General features: G+C 41.8%; 1 long non-coding RNA gene across 8 annotated transcripts in view; it reads right to left on the bottom strand.

Moving 5' to 3' along the window:
- The window catches only part of LOC129650091 (uncharacterized), an 87,326-nt gene that overhangs the window by 12,731 nt on the left and 57,113 nt on the right, over window positions 1-17,482 (bottom strand). For all 8 annotated transcript variants that reach the window (XR_008713579.1, XR_008713578.1, XR_008713573.1 and 5 more), the window contains exon 4: window positions 523-635. This is a non-coding gene — a long non-coding RNA (uncharacterized LOC129650091). The remainder of the gene's footprint in view (window positions 1-522; window positions 636-17,482) is intronic.

Consider the following 17,482-nt stretch of genomic DNA (forward strand, 5'->3'; position numbering starts at 1 on the left):
CTCCTGCCCTGCAGGCAGATTCTTTACCATCTGAGCCACCAGGGACGTGAGGTTGGATATATGTTTCCAAATTATTGTGGACTCCTCGCAGAAAGGTATCAGGTGAATGAATGTATTAACAGATACAGTCACATGTTGGGGACATATTGTGTGTTAGAAATAAAATCCCTGAGGGTGGAGCAGGGCACTGGTATTTTTAAAAGCTCCCCACACATCCAGGGCAGGGTCCTTCAGCTCTGAACACCCTATAATCCTTCTGTGCTAAACAGAAGGGAAAGCTCTCCCCTAAGAGCCCCTAAGATGGTTGGCCAGTTAGGAAAAATGCACTCAATTCTAAGGTGAACCTTACCACCTTCGTTTATGAACTGGGTATGGGACTGGGTTCCTGCAGCAGACACTACTGCCACCTCGTGGTAGGAAGGTGCCTCTGACCAACCTGGATAAGGAGTGACTGAGGTCCTGGAATTGAAATCTAAGTGCGAGTGTGAGGCTCGGAGGACTGTCTCCATTCTGTGTACTTACTTTATGGTAGCCTCTCGGTGCTGTGAACCCACGTTTGGCAGGGGTACATCCTTCAAACAGCAAAGGCAGTTCCCTCTGACAGACATCTACCACCTTTCAAGTTGGAGTGGAGGCTGCAATTTACAATCAGACAGAAAAATGAAGGTGCTAATTTTCCCTAGGATCCTAGCATGCCCTTCTCATCCATCAAGGCCAAATACACTTGATCCTCTTTGTAAGCCCTATGTCAATTTGGGGGTTAAACACAGAAAAATCCTTTTTACTGCTTAAGCAGCATCTTTAATGAAGTATCAACAAACATAGGGTGAAAAAGCCTTTTTTTCATTTTCAGTCTTTGACAGGCTGTTCTTGACAGCCATTCTACCTGCAGGGGACTATAGCTTTTGTGGTAGTTCCCAATAGAATATACGGTTAAGTATGTGTGCGTGCTAAGTCACTTTAGTCGTGTCCGACTCTTTGCGACCTTATGGACTGTAACCCGCCAGGCTCCTCTGTCCATGGAATTCTCCAAGCAAGAATACTGGAGTGGATTGCCATTTCCTCCTCCAGGGGATCTTCCCAACCCAGGGATTGAACTCGTGTCTCTTATGAGTCTCCTGCATTGGCAGGCAGGTTCTTTACCACTAGCATCACCATAATAAAATTCAAATATAGGTCCTTATTTAAAAAAAAAAAAAACCAACTTTGTAAATCCCAGTAAGAGTACTGTATTTGTTTCCTAGGGCTGCCATAACGACATACTATAAACTGGGTGGCATAAACAACAGAACTGCATGTATTGTTTCACAGTTCTGGAGGCTAGAAGCTCAAGGTCAAGGTGTTGGCAGGTTCATCCCTTCTGAGGGCTGTAAGAGGAGGATCTCTTTCTGGCTTCCCTTCTTGGCTTGTGGATGGCCATTTTCTCCCTGTGTCTTCCTTCTGTGTGCCTATCTCTGTGTTCAAATTTCTCCTTTTTATAAGCATCTCAGTTATATCTGATCAGGGCCAGTCCTAATGACCTGACTTTAACTCCCTTACTCCCGTAGTACTGGGGGTTAAAGCTTGAACACATGAATGGGCCAAGGGGAACTGGGAGGCACAATGCAATCCATGCCGGCTACTGTGTTTTTGTGAAGAAAAAAATGGTACCAAGAAAAGTGATGGAAGGGAAAGGCCTGATAGGGGTGCAGCCTCTGGCTATGGCTAGGGGGTCTCTGGCAGCTCACCCTTTCCTTCTGCACAGGGAGAAAAACCAGTGACCTCGTCCCAAGGCAGTGCTCCCTTTATGAATGAAGCTAGGAGAAGGCAATGGCACCCCACTCCAGTACTCTTACCTGGAAAATCCCATGGACGGAGGAGCCTGGTGGGCTGCAGTCCATGGGGTCGCTAAGAGTCAGACACGACTGAGCGACTTCAGTTTCACTTTTCACTTTCATGCATTGGAGAAGGAAATGGCAACCCACTCCAGTGTTCTTGCCTGGAGAATCCCAGGGACGGGGGAGCCTGGTGGGCTGCCATCTATGGGGTCGCACAGAGTCGGACACAACTGAAGCAACTTAGCAGCAGCAGCAGCAGTACCATATTACCCTCCCCACATTCTCCAGAGTGAACTCAGTTGCAGCCCAAGGGCTATGTGATACATTAGATAATAAGGTAACCATTTTGATTTACAATTAGCAACAGTCACTGTAAGGTCCAATGTAGAACTGTCAGCCACATAAATCACTGATGCCCTCCAACTTCTCTTAGGTCTTTGGAAAACAAATCAATCAGGCTGGGAACTGTGTTAAAATATTGCTGCTATACTAACAGTTTTGAAATGAGAGGCCATAATCCTAAATCCATCCCTCGAGACATCCAGAATCAGTGCCAGGTTTTTCTTGGGTCTGTTCTCATCTTATCAGTAATCTATCTGCTGGTTGGTGTGGAACACTTTGATAGGGCATTGGAAGGCTGGCAGAAGGCCTGGGACTCCATGTGCTGCCAGCACTCAGGATTCAACAAACATTCTACATGATCGGCACAATGTGCTAGTTTTCTTCCAAATTGTACATATCCTCCAAGGTCATTCCAGGTCCACTTTTTGCCTCAAGGCTTCTCAATTAAGGCCCTTTCGTCCCTGGTTCTTGGGAAAGAATAATTTCACCCCTGAGTCTGAGTCTAAATTTTTTTTTTTAAGTACTAAGGTAAGAAACTTAGCTGGGAGAAAGCTTCCTACCTATAAAAACCCCATACCAGTGTGATTGGACTCCATACATAGACTGTGTCCTGATTCCTATAGCATTAGTGTCTGTACTTGTTCACCTCCTTAAAAAAATGGTGAGCTTTTGGACACCCACTACTGTTGTTCAAAGAGAAATCTCCTACTCCAATCTATTTCCAAGTGATCACGCCTTGTGAAGTATCCTAATACGGGGCAGATATGAATATGATAAAATGAAAACACAGAGCCTGATGTTTGAAGAAAAATTCCAGAGTACATGGTGGCTCCTCAGAAACTCAAGGGTCTTTGAGAAGGCAATCTGGTAAACCCAGAGAAGGAGGGGACACCGGGCCCCAGGGGATGACAGGGGTGAGACCCTGTGGAGCTGCTTGCGTGTTTGTGGCAATGCAGAGTTTGGACTAAAATGAAGGGCGTGAGGCAGAATGCGCTGGTAGGTGCTCTCATGGCAACAGAGAGAACATTGGCCAAAAGAAGAACAATGTGAAGTAGGAACAAAAGGAAGCAGGGCTGGGGAAGAGGGGCTTGGAACAGGAAAAGAAAATAAGGGACTTGCCACCTATGATAGCCTGGAGAGGAATCAGTTTTTTCTTCAGGGGTATTTTGGCAAAGAATTTCAACTTAAAATCAGAATGGGGCTGCCCTTGGACCCCAGAGAGGAAAAGATCATGCTTCCGTGGGACCCTGGGGCTGAACTGTGAGGCAACTATAGTTAAAAAAGAACGTCACCCATGAAGGTCAGGCGCTCATGGAACAATGAGGCCTCAGGGACTATTTAGTGTGGTCATCTTAGCCAGTCTGACAGTCCTGAAACTCTGCCTTGTTTCAGCTCTGCCCTTAAATCCCCTCACAGGACGTTCCAGATCTTATGAAATTCTATTGGCTAAATATGCCTTTTAAACAGCAGGCTGAGGGTGTGAATGTGTTTCTTTCAGGAAAAAAGGGAGGGATGGAAATGAGCCTAGAAGTGAGACCTCAGAAGAGGCTGTCACCCCTGACAGCCTCGGCACAGCACTCTAAAAAGTCACCCTCCAAAAACTTGGCCCATCATGAAGTGATCTACTTTAGGGGGACCCCTGGGGTAACCTGGCTGCCCCACAGTGGGGTCCATCCTCAGAAAGGGCTTTGTTTTCAGCAAACAGACTACTTTTGTTTTGCTCTGTTCCTTTGTGTGCATTGTACAGTTTCAGTCATAGAAGTACCTGAGTTTAAGTGGAAATAAACATATGAACCTCTCACACACCCACAAACCAACATATGTGGATAAATAATGCTAAGGATTTAGGCCACAGAAATACCTAAATACTCCTTTCACACCAACCGTTATCACACCTTTTCCTTCAGGTCTCAGAATTTAAAACATATCGTGGTTTCTCAGAGCATCACATGCTTAGGGAACCCTGGCATCTGTGTGGACAGATGATTACGTACATGTACATACAAGAGCAGTTGATGACAAGAGCTCAAATGTCATTCTGTCTGTCCATGCTTCCCTGAGATATGGCTGGGTTCTCCCACCAAAGCACCAGTTTCTGTTTCTACTTCCAAAGCCATCAGGTGAGGAGAGGGTTGAGTTTCAGTACCTCAGAAGAAGTTGCTAGTGTTTGCGGAAGTAATACCTGAAGAGCCCATCTCTGTGTTGGAGAGCTGGAGGGGATCCTACACGTACCATATTTTGAAGAATAAACTCAAGCTATGAGTTTCTTCCCAGTGTAGATAGACAGCTGATACTTTGTCTCTTCACTGATGGTTAATAAAGGATTTGTGGATTATAACTTGGAGAAAGGAAAATTGTTGAACACTTTATTACTAAATATGAGATAATCAAATCACCTTCTTCTCATTGTGGCCAAGTTTATAATCAGGGAGATACTGCTTAAGACCTAAAGACCTATCAGGCCACCTTGTTTTATTAGGGTCATAAATGCATACTTTCAGGTAACCAAACATGTCATTCCAGGATTACATTAGAACATGGGTATAGAATTGGCAGTTCTCACCAACTTTGACATCCTGGTACCTGGGGGGGTGAGAGTGGGTGTTTAATGAAGTTTACGGAAACTGCAACAAGACCCTCCAGTTTAAAAAAAAAAATTCCAGTGGAATGAGAGAGAAGATGGCAGAGTAGAAGGACTTGCTCACCTTTGCTCATGAAAACACCAAAATCACAACTAACTGCAGGACAACCACCATTGACAAAAAAGACTTGAATCTACCAAAAAAGATACTCTACACCAAGAGATAAAGAAGAAGCCACTGTGAGATAGTAGGAGGGGCACATTAGCAACAAAATCAAATCACATACCAGTGGGTGATCCACAGCCTGGAAAATAAATATATCGTAGAGGTTCTCCTACAGGAGTGAGAGTGCTAAGCCCCACATCAGGCTCCCCTGCCTGAGGTTCTGGCAGTGGGAGGAGGAGCCCCCAGGGCATTTGTCTTTGAAGTCCGGTGGGGCTTGAGTGCAGGATCTCCAGAGGTCTGAGAGAAACAGAGACTCCGCTTTTGAAGGATGCACACAGGTTTCACATGAACTGGGACCCCAGGCAAAGCAGTGAGTCCATAAGAGCCTAGGCCAGACCTACTTGTGGGTCTTGGAGGGTCTCCTCAGGGCCTGGGGGTCAGCTGTGACTCACTTCGGGGGCAAGGACACTGGTGGAGGCCCCAGGGAATACTCATTAGTGTGAGCTCTTGGGCAGCAAAAGCAGTTCTAAGAGGAAGTTTATAGCCACACAGTCTTACCTCAGGAAACAAGGAAAAGCACCTCAAACAACCTAACCTTACATATAAAGCAACTAGAGAAAGAATAAACAAAATCCAAATTAATTAGAAAGAAAATATTATAAAGATTACAGTAGAAATAAATGAAATAGAGACAAAGAAAATAGAAAACATCAATGAAACTAAAATCTGGTTCTTTGGAAAGATAAACTGATAAACCTTTAATTAGACTCATCCAAAAAAAAGAGCTCAAATCAATAAAATTAGAAATAAAAAAAGTTAAATCTGATACCACATAAATACAGATGATCATACGAGACCACTACAAGTGACTATATGCCAATAAAATAGACAACCTAGACAAAATGGAAAAATTCTTATTAGAAAGGTACAATCTTCCAGACTGAACCGGGAAGAAATAGGAAATATGAACAGACCAGTCACAAGTAAAAACTTTCAACAGACAAAAGTCCAGAACCAGATGGCTTCACAGGTGAATTCTATCAGACATTTAGAGACAATATAACACCTATCCTTCTGAAACTATCCCAAAAAACTGAAGAGGAAGAAACACTCCCAAACTAGGAGGCCACCATCACCCTGATACCAAATCCAGACAAAGACACCACAAAAAAGAAAATTACAGACCAATATCACTGATGAATGTATATGCAGAAATTCTCAACAAAATACTAGCAAACAGAATACAACAATACATTAAAAGGATCATACATCATGATCAAGTGGGATTTATCCCAGGGATGCAGAGATTCTTCAATATCCACAAATCAATCAGTGTGATACACATTAACAAATTGAAGAATAAAAACCATACGATCATCTCAATAGATGCAAAAAAAGCTTTTGACAAAATTCTATGCTCACTTATGATAAAAACTCTCCAGAAAGTGGGCATAGAGGGAACCTACATCAATATAATAAAGGTCATATGTGACAGAGCCACAGCTAACATCATACTCAACAGTGAAAAGCTGAAAGCAGTTTCCTCTAAGATCAGGAGTAAGACAAGAACATCCACTCTCACCTCTTTTATTAAACAGTTTTGAAAGTCCTAGCCATGGCAATCAGAGAAGAAAAAAGGAATCCAAATTGGAAAAGAAGTTAGCAGATAAAATACTATACACAGAAAATCCAAAAGATGGTACCAGATAACTAGGAGAGTTCATCAGTAATTTCAGTAAGGCTGCAAGATACAAAATTAAGATATAGAAATCTGTTGCATTTTCAAATTTTAAAAAAATGACATATCACCTCACACCAGCCATAATGGCCATCATCATCAACAATAAGTGCTGGAGAAAAGGGAACCCTCCTACACTGTTGGTAGGAATGTAAATTGGTACTATCACTTTGGAGAACAGTATGGAGGTTCCTTAAAAAACTAAAAATAGAGCTACCATATAACCCAGCAATCCCACTCCTGGGCACCTATCCAGAGAAAACCATAATCCGAAAGGATGCAGGCACTGTGATGTTCACTGCAGCACTATTTACAATAGCCAGGACATGGAAGCAACCTAAAAGTCCACTGACAGGAACGGATAAAGATGTGATGCATATACACAATGGAATAGTACTTACCACTAAAAAGAATGAAATACATTTACAGAGATGTGGATGGACCTGGAGCTGTCATACAGAGAACAGTCAGAAAATGAAGTGCAAATACTGTATGATATCACTTATATGTGGAATCTAGAACAATAGTAGAGATGAAAGTGAAAGTGAAGTTGCTCAGTTGTGTCCAACTCTTTGCGACCCCATGGACACCAGGCTCCTCCATCCATGGGATTTTCTAGGCAAGAGTACTGGAGTGGGTTGCCTTTTCCTTCTCCAGGGAACTTCCCGACCCAGGGATCAAACCCGGGTCTCCCGCATTGTAGACAGACGCTTTACTGTCTGAGCCACTTATTTGCAAAGCAGAAGTAGAGTCACAGATGAAGAGAACAAATTTATGGTTACCAAGAGGGGAAGGTGGGTGGAATGAATTCAGAGATTGGAACTGACATGTATACACTATGATTTATAAAATAGAGAACTAATGAGATTCTACCGTTATAGCACAGGGAACTCCACTCTGTGCTCTGTGGTGACCTATAAGGGAACAAAATCTAAAAAAGAGGGGATATATGTATACATAGGACTAATTCATTTTGCTGTACAGCAAGAAACTAACAAAGCATCATAAAGTAATTGTGTGTTAGTCACTCAGTCGTGTCCAACTCTTTGCAACCCCAAGGACTATAGCCCATCAGGCTCCTCTATCCATGGAATTCTCCAGGCAAGAATACCAGAATGGGTTGCTATTTCCTTCCCCAGGGGATCTTTCTGACCCAGGGATAGAACCCAGGGTCTCCTGTATTGTAGGCAGATTCTTTACCATCTGAGCCACCAGAGAAAGCAATTATACTCCAATAAAAATTAATTTTAAATATTTGTTCCATTTCTATATACTTACAATAAAAGGTCAGAAAGAGAAATTAAGGAAATAATCCCATTTACCATAGCATCAAAAAGAATAAAATACCTAGGAATAAACTTACCTGAGGAGGCAAAAGACCTGTACTCTGAAAACTAAGATGCTGATGAAAGAAATTGTTGTTGTTGTTCAGTCGCTCAGTTGTGTCCGACTCTTTGCGACCCCATGGACTGCAGCACACCGGACTTCCCTGTCCTTTACGATCTCCCTGAGTTTGCTCAAACTCATGTCCATTGAGTTAGTGATGCCATCCAACCATCTCATAAGATGACACAAACAGATGGGAAGATATACCATGTTCTTGAATTGGAAGAATCAATATTGTCAAAATAACTATAATACTCCAGGCAACCTTCAGGTTCAGTGGAATCTCAATCAAATTACCAATGACATTTTTCACAGAACTGAAACAAAAAAATTTTAAAGTTTTATGGAAATACAAAAGACCCTGAATAACCAGAGCAATCTTGAGAAAGAAAAACGGAGCTGGAGGAATCAGATTCCCTGACTTCAGACTATACTATTAAGGCTACAGTAATCAAAAAAGTATAGTACTGGCACAAAAGCAGAAATATATTAATAGATCAATGGAACAAGATAGAAAGCCCAGAAATAAACCCTCACACCCATGTCAATTAATCTATGACAAAGGAGGAAAAACTACACAATAGAGTGGAGACAGTCTCTTCAGTAAGTGGTGCTGGGAAACTTGCAGCACATGGGTGTAACCTTAAAAATGAAAGAATGATCTCGGTTCATTTCCAGGGAATACCATTCAACATCACAGTAATCCAAGGCTATGCCCCAACCACTGATGCTGAAGAAGCTGATCTGTTCTACAAAGACCTACAAGACCTAGAACTAACACCAAAAAAGATGTCCTACTTATCATAGGGAATTGGAATGCAAAAGTAGGAAGTCAAGAGATACCTGGAATAACAGGCAAGTTGGGCTTTGGAGTATAAAATGCATCAGGGCAAAGGTTAACAATTCTGTCAACAGAATGCACTGGTCATAGCAAATTCCCATTTTCAACAGCATAAGAGCCAACTTTACACCTGGACATCACCCAGTGCCCAATACCAAATTCAGATTGATTATATTCTTTGTAGCCAAAGATGGGAAAGCTGTATACAGTCAGCAAAAACAATACTGGTGTTGACTGTGGCTCAGATCATCAGCTCCTCATAGCAAAATTCAGGCTTAAACGAAAGAAAGCGAGGAAAGCTATTAGGCCATCAGGTACAACTTAAATCAATTTCCCTAGGAATATACAGTGGAGGTCACAAATAGATCCAAAGAATTCAATCTAGTAAACTGTGCCTGAAGAACTGTGGACAAAGGTCCATAATATTGTACAGCAGGCAGCAAACCAAACCATCCCAAAGAAAAAGAAATGTAAGAAGGCAAAGTGGTTGTTTGAGGAGGCGTTACAAATAATAGAGGAAAGAAGAGAAGCAAAAAGCAAAGGAGAAAATGAAAGTTTCACCCAACTAAATGCAGAGTTCCAGAGAATAGCGAGAGAGAGAAAAGAAGGCCTTCAATGAACAATGCAAAGAAATGAAAACAACAGAAAGGGTAAGACTACATATCTCTTCAAGAAAATTGGAAATATCAAAGAAACATTTCTGCCAAAGATGGACACAATAAAGGACAAAAATAGTAAAGACTTAATAAAGGCAGAGAGATCAAGAAGAGATGGAAAGAATACATAGAAGAACTGTACAAAAAAGATCTTAATGACCTGGATAACCACAATGGTGTAGCCTCTCTCTCAGAGCCAGACATTCTGGAGCGTGAAGTCAAGTGGGCCTTAGGAAGCACTGCTGCCAATAAAGCTAGTGGAGGTGATGGAATTCCAGCTGAGCTATTTCAAAATCTTAAAACGATGATGCTATAAAGTGAGACACTCAATATGTCAGCAAATTTGGAAAACCCAGCAGTAGCCATAGGACTGGAAAAGGTCATTCCTCATCCCAATTCCCAAGAAGAGCAATACTAAAGAATGTTTAGTACCAGACAGTTGGCACTCATCTCCCATGCTAGTAAGGTTATGCTCAAAATCCTCCAAGCTAGGCTTCATCATTATGTGAACCTAGAACTTCCAGATGTTCAAGCTGGGTTTAGAAAAGGCAGAGGAACCAGAGATAAAATTGCCAACATTTGCTGAATCATAGAGAAAGCAAGGGAATTCCAGAAAAACATCAACCTCTGTTTCACTGACTATGCTAAAGCCTTTGACAGTGTGGATCATAACAAACTGTGGAAAACTCTTAAAGAGATGGGAATACCTGTTTTCTGATAAACCTTTATGTGGGTCAAGAAGCAACAGTTATAACCCTGTATGGAACAACTGACTGATTCAGAATTGAGAAAGGAGTATGACAAGGCTGTTTATTGTCACCCTGTTTATTTAACTTATACACAGAGCACATCATATGAAATGCTGCATGGATGAGTTACAAACTGGAATCAAGATTGCTGGGAAAAATATCAACAACCTCAGATATACAGATAATACTACCCTCCTGGCAAAAAGGGAAGAGGAACTAAAGAGCCTCTTGATGAGAGTGATATAAGAAAGTGAAAAAGCTGGCTTAAAACTCAATAGTAAAAAAATTAAGATTATAGCATCCGGTTCCATCACTTCATGACAAATAGAAGGAAAAAGGTAGAAGCAGGGACAGATTTCCTCTTCTTGGGCTCTAAAATCACTGTGATGGTGACTGCAGCCATGAAATTAGCAGATGATTGCTTCTTGGCAGGAGAGTGATGACAAACCTAGACAGAGTGTTGAAAAGCAAAGACATCACTTTGCCAACAAAGGTCCATTTAGTCAAGGTTATGGTCTTTCCGGTAGTCATGTATGTATGTGAGATGTGGACAATAAAGAAGGCAGAGCACTGAAGAACTGATGCTTTTAAACTGTGATGCTGGAGAAGACTCTTGAGAATCTCTTGGAAAGCAAGATCAAATCAGTCAGTCCTAAAGGAAATCAACCCTGAATACTCTTTGGAATGACTTAGACTGAAGCTGAAGCTCCAATACTTTGACCAGCTAATGTGAATAGCTGACTCATTGGAAAATACCCTACTGCTGGGAAAGATTGAAGGCATAAGGAGAAGAGGGAGACAGAAGATGAGATGGTTGGATGGCATCACCGATTCAGTGGACATGAACTTGAGCAAATGCCAGGAGATGGTGAGGGATAGGGAAGACTGGAGTGCTGCAGTCCATGGAGTTATGAAGAGTTGGACATGACTTGGTGAACACAAACAACAACAACATGTAAAAGAATGAAACTAGAACATTATCTGTCCCCATACACAGAAGTAAACTCAAAATGGCTTAGACCTAAAGTAAAACAAGCTACTATAAAACTCTTCGGTTCAGTACAGTTCAATCACTCAGTTGTGTCCAACTCTTTGTGACCCCATGGACTGAAGCATGCCAGGCTTCCCTGTCCATCATCAACTCCCAGAGTTTACTCAAACTCATGTCCATCTAGTCGGTGATGCTATCCAACCATCTCATCCTTTGTCGCCCCCTTCTCCTCCCGCCTTCAGTCTTTTCCAGCATCAGGGTCTTTTCCAATGAATCAGTTCTTCGCATCAGGTGGCCAACGTATTGAAGTTTCAGCTTCAGCATCAGTCCTTCCAATGAATATTCAGGGTTGATTTCCTTTAGGATAGACTGGTTGGATCTCCTTGCTGTCCAGGGGACTCTCAAGAGTATTCTCCAACACCACAGTTCAAAAGCATCAATTCTTTGGTGCTCAGCTTTCTTTATATAGTCCAACTCTCACATCCATACACAACTACTGGAAAAACCATAGCCTTGACTAGACGGACCTTTGTTGGCAATGTAATGTCTCTGCTTTTTAATATGCTGTCAAGGTTGGTCATAACTTTTCTTCCAAGGAGCAAGCATCTTTTAATTTCATGGCAGCACTCACTATCTGCAGTGATTTTGGAACCCCAAAAAATAAAGTCTGTCACTCTTTCCATTGTTTCCCATTCTATTCTCCATGAAGTGATCGGACGAGATGCCATGATCTTAGTTTTCTGAATGTTGAGTTTTAAGCCAACTTTTTTGCTCTCCTCTTTCACTTTCATCAAGAGGCTCTTTAGTTCTTCTTTGCTTCCTGCCATAAGGGTGGTGTCATCTGCATATATGAGGTTTTGATATTTCTCCAGCAATCTTGATTCCAGCTTGTGCTTTATCCAGTCCAGCATTTCTCATGATGTACTCTGCATATAAGTTAAATAAGCAGGGTGAAAGGATACAGCCTGGACATACTCCTTTCCCAATTTGGAACAGTCTGTTGTTCCATGTCCAGTTCTAACTGTTGCTTCTTGACCTGCATACAGATTTCTCAGGAGGCAGGTCAGGTGGTCTGGTGTTCCCATCTTTTGAAGAATTTTCCACAGTTCGTTGTGATCACATACAGTCAAAGGCTTTGGCATAGTCAATAAAGCAGAAGTAGATGTTTTTCTGGAACTCTCCGTTTTTCATGATCCAATGGATGTTGGCTATTTGATCTCTGGTTCCTCTGCCTTTTCTAAATCCAGCTTGAACATCTGGAAGTTCATGGTTCACATACTGTTTAAGCCTGGCTTGGAGCATTTTGAGCATTACTTTACCAGCATGTAAGATGAGTGCAATTGTGTGATAGTTTGAGCATTCTTTGGCATTGCCTTTCTTTAGGACTGGAATGAAAACTGACCTTTTCCAGCGTTGTGGCCACTGCTGAGTTTTCCAAATTTGCTGGCATTTGAATGCAGCATTTTCACAGCATCATCTTTTAGGATCTGAAATAGCTCAACTGCAATTCCATCACCTCCACTATCTTTATTCATAGTGATGCTTCGTAAGACCCACTTGACTTTGCATGCCAGGATGTCTGGGTCTAGGTGAGTGATCATACCATCATGATTATCTGGGTCGTGAAGATCTTTTTTGTATAGTTCCTCTGTGTATTCTTGCCGCCACTTCTTATTATCTTCTGCTTCTGTTAGGTCCATACCATTTCTGTCTTTTATTGTGCCCATCTTTCCATGAAATGTTCCCCTGGTATCTCTTAATTTTCTTGAAAAGATTTCTAGTCTTAGAGGAAAATATAGGAAGAACATTCTTTGATGTAAATTGCTACACTCCTTTTGGAATCACCTCCTAGTGTAATGAAAATAAAAACAAAAATAAACAGATGAGACCTAATTAAGCTTAAAAGCTTTTGCACAGCAAAGGAAACCATAAACAATATGAAGAGACAATGCACAGAATGGGAAAAAAAGACATACAAGGAATTAATCTCCACATTATACAAACAGCTGATGTAGCTCAATATCAATCAATAAAAACCCAATCAACAAATGGGCAGAAGATCTACATAGACATTTCTCCAAAGAAGATATACAGATGGCAAAAAAGCACATGAAAAGATGCTCAACATCACTAATTGTTAGAGAAACGCAAATCAAAACTACAATGAGGTATCACCTTTCTGACCATCAAAACTAAATGCTAGAGAGGGTGTGAAGAATAGGGAACCCTCCTACACTGTTGGTGGGAATGTAAATTGGGACAACCATTACGGAGAACAGTTTGGAGTTTCCTTAAAAAAACTAAAAATAAAACTATCATATGACCCAGTCATCCTACTCCTGGGCATATATCTAGAGAAAACTGTAATTCAAAAACATACATACCCCCCAGTGTTCACTGCAGCTCTAATTACAGTAACCAAGGCAAGGAGGCAACCTAAGTGTTCACTGACAGATGAATGGATAAAGACGACGGAGCACAATATATGATGGAATAGTGTAGTATATATTATAATGGAATATTGCTCAGTCATAAAAAAGAAATAATGCCATTTGCAGCCACAAAGGCAATTCTATAGATTATCATACTAAGTGAAATAAATCAGAAAGAGACAAATATGATACCACATATATATGGAATATTAAATGAAACTAATGAACTTATTTACAAAATACAAACAGATGCCAGTGTTTGAAAACAACCTAATGGTTACCAAAGGGGAAAGGATAAGTTAGGGGTTTTGGATTAACATATACATACTACTATATAGAAAATCCACAAGGACCTACTATATACTACAGGGAGCTCCTCTACGCAACAATCTGTAAAAACCTATTTGGGAAAAGAATCTAAAAAAGAACAGATATATGTATAACTGGGTCACTCTGCTGTATACCTGAAACTCACACAACATTGTAAATCTAAACTATTCATGTATGTGTGTGTGCTCAGTCATGTCCGACTGTGACCCATGGACTTTAGTCCACCAGGCTCCTCGGTCCATGGAATTCTCCAGGCAAGACTACTGGAGTGGGTTGCTATTTCCTCCTCCAGGGGATCTTCTTGACCCAGGGATTGAACCAGCATCTCTTGTGTCCACTGCATTGGCAGGTATATTCTTTACCACTAGCACCACCTGGGAAGCCACTTCATAGGCTAGAAAAAATTTAAATTAAATTTTAAAAATTAAAAATTTAGTGAACATACAGGAGTTTTAATGACCAGAGCTGGAAATGATTCATTATTTTTAATACTAAGGAAATTATATTTTATTATAATACTGTTTGATTTTTTTTACTGAATTACAAATTTCTCATAAAATTGGTTAAACACAATATTACATTTCTTTTCATGTAGTTTTATTATATAAACCAGTAACTATTTTCAAAATTCTAAATTACTTGATGGTATATATTTTCAGTTCAGTTCAGTTCAGTCGATCAGTCATGTCCGACTCTTTGCGACCCCATGAATCGCAGCACGCCAGGCCTCCCTGCCCATCACCATCTCCCGGAGTTCACTCAGACTCACGTCCATTGAGTCAGTGATGCCATCCAGCCATCTCCTCCTCTGTCGTTCCCTTTTCCTCCTGCCCCCAATCCCTCCCAGCATCAGAGTCTTTTCCAGTGAGTCAACTCTTCACATGAGGTGGCCAAAGTACTGGAGTTTCAGCTTTAGCATCATTCCTTCCAAAGAAATCCCAGGGCTGATCTCCTTCAGAATGGACTGGTGGATCTCCTTGCAGTCCAAGGGACTCTCAAGAGTCTTCTCCAACACCACAGTTCAAAAGCATCAATTCTTCGGTGTTCAGCTTTCTTCACAGTCCAACTCTCACATCCATACATGACCACAGAAAAAACCATAGCCTTGACTAGACGGACCTTTGTTGGCAAAGTAATGTCTCTGCTTTTGAATATGCTATCTAGGTTGGTCATGACTTTCCTTCCAAGGAGTAAGCGTCTTTTAATTTCATGGCTGCAGTCACCATCTGCAGTGATTTTGGAGCCCAAAAAAATAAAGTCTGACACCGTTTCCACTGTTTCCCCATCTATTTCCCATGAAGTGATGGGACCAGATGCCATGATCTTCATTTTCTGAATGTTGAGCTTTAAGCCAACTTTTTCACTCTCCTCTTTCACCTTCATCAAGAGGCTTTTTAGTTCCTCTTCACTTTCTGCCATAAGGGTGGTGTCATCTGCATATCTGAGTTATTGATATTTCTCCCGGCAATCTTGATTCCAGCTTGTGCCTTTTCCAGCCCAGCGTTTCTCATGATGTACTCTGCATAGAAGTTAAATACGCAGGGTGACAATATACAGCCTTCACGTACTCCTTTTCCTATTTGGAACCAGTCTGTTGTTCCATGTCCAGTTCTAACTGTTGCTTCCTGACCTGCATACAGATTTCTCAAGAGGCAGGTCAGGTGGTCTGGTATTCCCATCTCTTTCAGGATTTTCCACAGTTTATTGTGATCCGCTCTGTTACGAACAGTATTTAATAGTCTTGTGGTTGTAATGGAATTTTGTGATCATTTGAGCCAGCACTGCCCCCCCCACCACGCCCCGCCTGCCCGAGCCCTTGTCACTGGCCACTAGTCATTGAGTGCCTCCCTGCTGCCCTGGGTCCACTGCTTCAGCTCCACCCAAAGGCCAGTTCACCTGGCCTCCTCCCTCAGAGACTACTCATTTCTTTAGTTAGAAAACATTTCCACATTGAAGCAAAACTGGCTTCTACAAATTTGTCCCAGTTCTGGTCTTGGAGTCATTTTTTCTCACCCTTGGCTTCCCCGGTGGCTCAGATGGTAAAGAATCTACCTGTAATGCAGGAGCCCCAGGTTCGATTCCTGGGTCGGGAAGCTCCCTTGGAGAAGGGAATGGCTACCCACTCCAGTATTCTTGCCTGGAGAATTCCATGGACAGAGCGGCCTAGAGGGCTACAGTCTATAGGGTCTCAAAGAGCCGGATGTGACTGAGTGACTAACACATTCACTTGAGTCTCAACAGATGACAGATTGGGCTCCTAGGGCGGGGGGAGGGGAGGGCAGTGTGAGTACCACAACACTTGATGGAAGGAGATTGAAGGGGTGACCTCTTCCCAGCCTGCTCACTTCACACACTCTGGTGCTCCTGCCCCGAGGATCACAGCCGCCTGGGCCGCTGCTCTTGGTGACACTGTCACCCTTGCAGTGACCGTTCAGCGAGTGCCTCTTTCTTCCCCAAAGTGAGCCTTCAGATATTCAAAGACAACTGTCATGTTCTCTCTTGAAATCTCTTTATTTTCTAGACCCCAAAGCCCAGGTCTTAACCAATTCCATGGGGCCCTGGGTGTGGAGACCTTCCACTGATGGTTCTTTCAGGCAGGGCTCAGACTGGTCAGTGTCCGCCTCAGTTTGGCACTAGAAACCAGACACGGAACCCCAGCTGGGATCTATCGGCTAAGGAGAGCTGAATTATCACCTCCTTTTGGTTTTAAAGAAAGCAGGACTCAAATCTAATTAGAAGAAACTTGCAGTTTTATGTGGGTGTTTTTATGCCACTGGTCAAGCCTAAATGAAGTCGACCTTACAGACATCTGTCCTGAGAAATGGAGCAACTTCCTCTTTGCCCACTGCTAGAGCGCACACCACCTAATACTAAATAATCTTTCAGATACAGCTTGAGTAGCAGTGTGAACATGTTGTACACTTAGGCAGGCGAACCTTTCCAATTTTGATTAATAAGAGGGAGCAGTCTCAACTATGAAACAAAGTGGTAAATAAAAGTTACAACTCAAAAAGGCTCAAATTACAAGAGGAAATACTCACTTTTAAACAAAATCCTGTTTGACAGTTTCTTTCCTATAATTTTCAGTCATTTCAAACTTTGGACTCAAGTTTTTTCAGTCTCCAGATGACTGTGTTGGGCCGCACAATGTCTGTGGTCCCAGCTACAACCTTCTTAACCATTATGTTAGGGACACTAACATATGCCAGGCACTAAATTATATGTATATAATTTGCGTGTACCCTGTGTATATATTTGTACCCAGACACTATTTTCCTATTAAAAAAAAGTTTATCACTTATAAAGCAGGATTTATTATTCTCATTTTACAGATGGAACAAATGAAGTACAAAGATGGTAACTTGGATACTGTCCTGTAATAATTAGAGGATCAATAGATATAAGCAGTTACATCTGCCTGAACATGGTACCACTTCTCATAAATATATCCTA

This window comes from Bubalus kerabau, chromosome 4 (assembly GCF_029407905.1).
Source record: "Bubalus kerabau isolate K-KA32 ecotype Philippines breed swamp buffalo chromosome 4, PCC_UOA_SB_1v2, whole genome shotgun sequence".
NCBI lineage: Eukaryota > Metazoa > Chordata > Mammalia > Artiodactyla > Bovidae > Bubalus > Bubalus kerabau.